Here is a 5,088-nt window from a genome sequence, read left to right as displayed (position 1 = left end):
TCTTGGGTGATGAATTCTGGTTGAATTAAGATAGTAACTGAGGAGTAATTTATGAGGTTTTGGTGTCTAAAATGGGTAGTTTAATCTTGAATTTGTGGCTGGTTCAGTGTTGATTTGAGGGGAGTTGATAGGGAAAGTTATAGGTAGAATCTTGGTGTTCTTGGCTGGGAAGAAGAAGAGAAAACCCATATTTTCTGGGTTCTAAAGGGGCATGCTGCGACCCAGCTTGGGGGGCGCGCGGCACGTGTGGCCATTTTGGCCTGAGGTTGCCTCTGACTTGGGGATGCACCGCGACTCACTAGGCCAAGTCGCGGCTCGCCTCCCCTTTTGGCTGGGGTCCTTGCTCTCTGACTTGGGGGCAAGTCGCGACCCACTAAGCCAGGTCGCGACCCGCCTGGGGAGTTTAGCCTTATAATTGTTTCAAGAATTGGTAGTGCTCAAGGGTTCGAACCTAGGCGCTCGGGAAAATTTCTACTACCTAGTTTAGTAAAAATTGAGGTCCCGAAGGCTAGTTTCTATCTCCTAGGTATTTTGTTTCAATTGGAAGTTGATGGATACCCATTGGCCTTTGTGACTAGGTTTATTGTAATGCCCCAAAATCCCTAATGAGGTTTATTGGTTGGATTAGTAGGCCGGGAGGGCCATAATTGATTTATTATGCAATTAAATGATTATATGCATGTTTATGTGAGTTATATTATTATATGATGATAAATGCATGCATATGGGTCCACATTTCATTATAAGGGTACTTTGGTAATTTGGCCCGTTGAGGGCATATTTGTATATTTCATGCATGTTGGTAATTTATTCATGAGGCCACATTATAATGTGGATATGTTCGAGCAATTCGACATGAGACGATCTTTGAATGCAAGTTAGCAGTTTGGTCATAACGGGGTAAATTTTGGGGCTCAGGGTGAGTCTCGGGGTGATTTGATGATTAGTACATTACGAGGAATTAAAAGGTAATGGGATATGATTTATTAGTATTTGAGAATATTGGGAATAATGGGAATTGGAGGACGTTAATTATAATTAACGAGATAGGCGGGAAAGGACGATTTTACCCTTGTTAGCCTTAAGAGGGAATTTAATGACCTAGGGGCATTTTGGTCTTTTGACCATGAGATTGACTTAAGGGTGGAAAGTTGTAGATGTTTAAGGCAAAAATAGAGCCTCTTTCTTCCTCCTCACGGTCATCATTTCTCCTTCTTTCTTTGAAATTTTGAAGCCCCAATTGAGGATTCAAGCTAGGGAATCAAGCCTTGAGGGTTTAGGATTGTGTTCTACCATTGAATAGGGTTTAATCTTGAGCTTGAGGTAAGAATTCAACCATGGAAACTCTGGTTTTTGCTCTGTTTTTCATTTATTTTTAGTTGGGATTTTTGGATTTGATAGATGAGAATTCAAGGAAGTTTTCAGCAAAGTTTGGTTGGGTTTTGATGCCTAGGACTTGTAGAATGGGTTTTTTGGTTCCTTTGTGAGTTTGGTTGAGGTTTGGAATCAGTTCTTGAAGATTGGAAATTGGAGAAGTCGAAGGGGAAAAACCAGGGTTGAATCACCCTGGTTCTAACGCTACAACGCCCATGGATGGGCTCTACAGCGCTGTCCAGGGCATGTTAGCCCTGCTTGTAGCGCCATGGCGCCAGGGGGTCCAGGGTACTTTTGAGGGTTTTTGGCTCAGGGTTTCTATTCCTAAGGCTCGGGATCGAATCTACTAACTGTTTGAGTACGATTCGAGGTTCTGGGAGTGAGGTTTAGATCATGAACCTTATACAATTGATTTTATTGATGGAGTTCCTTATTTGGTTATGACTAGGAGACTGCCAAGGGATCAATGGATCGATCGTTCTCAAGGGTCATTTTTAACTTATTTCAAGTTCAAACCAGAGGTAAGAAAACTACACCCCGTATGTGACATGCATGGTTATTAATTAGGCATGTTGAGTGCTCTATATGTGGACATTGATTGCATATTAAATGCTTAGCAATCTTGCTTATCTATGAATGGTACTGACATATTAGTCAAAATCGGCAATGGTGTCAGTATTGACTGTGAAGCTGTGACTCATTAGTCAAGTTTGGCAGTAGTACTAAGAACTGGTCGTATGGTATTGGCTTATGAGTCAAGAACGGTATTTGCGTGTTTAACGCAAGTCGAAAAGATTAGATCTAATCGACATAATCATTATCATCATAAGCATGAAATGCTTGACCAACCTTAAGTTCGATGAAAACAAAAGCGCTTGTCTAGTCTAAAGGCTAGTTACTTAGAGCCAGAGCCAAAAGGCTAAGGTGACCAACATTTCACATGGCTTAGGGAGCGGATCCCCAAAGATGGACTTATTAGCCATCTATTTAAGGAGCAGAACCATATAGATGGACTTATTAGTCATCTATACAGGGAACAGATCCTTAGAGGTTGACTTATTAGTCACATGCCTAAGTTTGTGACTCCATAGTCATTCATCTGATTAGGGTGCAGAGCCCTATAGATAGACTTATTAGTCATCTATTTAGAGTATGACTTAATAGTCACTTATCTTATTGGGCTGCAAGCCTCAGCATGATTATTAGAATCTATATATTATCTTATTAAGGCTACAAGCCCAGTATGATTATCATAATCATCAATTGATATTGAATAGATGCAGTAATGAGATTTCTTGCTGAGCCTTGGCTCACGGGTGCTATGTGGTGCAGCTAAAGGGAAAGAAAAGCTCACCCAGCCTTGAGTGGAGAGCTTAGGAGGTGATGTGTACATATGCGGCCGCTTGACCACCACGACCAAGGTGTTTCTCAAGGGAACTAGGTATTAACCTTGTATTTTGCCGCTTAAGTCGACGGGTTGTAATTTTTACACTGTAATGACCATTTTGGATTGTAAATAACTTGTAAACGCTTTTATGGGCCCATGTACAGTTTTATGTTTTAAATAAAATATATGCTTCCCTTTTGATTGAGATTTTTCACCTTAGACTATTAATAACACCTAGATCCACGTTTATAACCTAATGACTCATTTAGCGAGTTAAGCACAGTTTAAAGTTCACAGTAATGGTCTTGGAGTAACCAGGACGTTACATTTATTGCCAAGGCTCGGGGATAAGGATCGTGCTCAGAACCATTTCACTTTCTCCGCTCGGAATTAAAGGTAAGAAAACTGCACCCTTGTGTGGCTGTGTTGGGACTAAGGTTCCCTATATTTGAATAGAGATGTTGTATGATTATGATATGCCATGTGAGCATGAAATAAACGGCCTAAGAGTGCCGGGCATGATATTTGTACACAGGACGCGGCTCAACCACTGAGAGCTGAGGTTAGCTAGATAATCACCGAGCTCGGCCTAAGCGAGTCGGAGTCCATGGGTTAAATAGAGGGTGCGGCCTAAGGGCGTCGACCCTGAGTATTGTATGATGATTATGATAAACTAATGAGTATTGATATGTTTACCATTGCTAATCTGATGCTTATAGCTTGTTAAATACTGGGATGAATGGCTTGTGATTCCTTGATTGTCTTCTTTGATTAGGTGACTATTATGACATGTTGAATATTTGGTTAACTATTTTATGGATCATTTGATTGTCATCATTGTTTATGCTATGCTATATGGATTTCTTACTGGGCCTCGGCTCACGGGTGCTACGTGGTGCAGGTAAAGGCAAGGGTAAGATGGATCAACCATGAGTTGGAGAGCTCTGGGGGCGAGGTGTACATTGTCAGCTGCTCATTCGCCATGGCCAAGGGTTTGTACAGGGACAGAAAACCTAAAATGTATATTTTGCCATTAAAGTGGCCTTTGCTTGTATTTAACTTTTGGAAGTTTGTAAATTTGTCCTTTAACCCTGTTTTTGGGATCCCATGTACTAAACGTTTATTTAAATGAAAAATTATTTGTTTATGTCCAAAATCTTTTAACCCTAACTTGTTTATGACTTTAGGAGCACGTTTTCAACTAAACGACTTGATTAGCAAGTCTTGCACTACTTTAAACACACAATGTAACGGTCTTCGTTACCCAGGATGTTACAAAAAAAATCCATTATTCAAACAAGAAATAAGGGCAACATAGAAACGACCAATTATGCTCGTGGAATTCACGAGCCACAGGCTCAATAAAGATAGAGATTAAGGAATCCCCTTAATCTGAAGGCGAAGGGAAACAAGATTGAGATCCTTGCAAATGCAATCTGCGTAGCTTGATGGAATGCCAACCACCCATTAGGACTCAAAGTTATGCTCCCTCACCAATCAAACTAAATCCCCCACTAAACTAGTAGGGCAGTGGAAAAACTCCACCTTTATCCTAGAAATGAAATAAAAGACAATAAAACAAAAGGAAACTGAATTATTAAAACACAAACAGAGAGAATTCCCAAAGAAAATCGAACCCAACCCATATAATTCTTTGTAATCTTGATAATGACAATAATAATATGGCATCTAATTCTTGTAATGTGATTAACTCTAGTTCTATTACTTTATGGCATAATAAACTTGCTCATATAGGTTATAGCACAATTAAAAGAGTTATTAAATGCATATTAATTAATTGTGATGTGAATGAGCATGATAAATGTAAATTATGTGTCAAATCTAAAATGGTTAAGAAATATTTTCCAGGTGTTGATAGATATTCAAACTTGCTAGATTCAATACATAGTGATTTATGTGAATTAAATAACATGTTGACTAGAGGAGGAAATAGATACTTCATAACTTTTATGGATAATTTCTCTAGGTATACTTATGTGTATTTGATTAAGTGTAAGGATGAGGCCTTTAATGCATTTAAAATCAATCGGAAATGAAAATTAAGACTCTTAGAAGTGACAGAGGTGGTGAATACTTTTCAAATGATTTTAACGTGTTTTATGAACAATACAGTATTATACATGAATGCATTGCACCATACACTCCACAAAAAAATGGAATATTTGAAAGAAAGAATAGGAATTATCTTGAGATGATTAACTCTATTCTTTTACATGCTAAATTGTGTTATAATTTGTTGGGTGAAGCTTTGCTTGTTGCGTGCCATATATTGAATCAAATTCCTATGAAAATGAACAATGTGTCTC

Source organism: Humulus lupulus, chromosome 2 (genome assembly GCF_963169125.1).
Source record: "Humulus lupulus chromosome 2, drHumLupu1.1, whole genome shotgun sequence".
In the NCBI taxonomy this organism is placed as follows: domain Eukaryota; kingdom Viridiplantae; phylum Streptophyta; class Magnoliopsida; order Rosales; family Cannabaceae; genus Humulus; species Humulus lupulus.
This window is presented reverse-complemented; position numbering follows the sequence as displayed.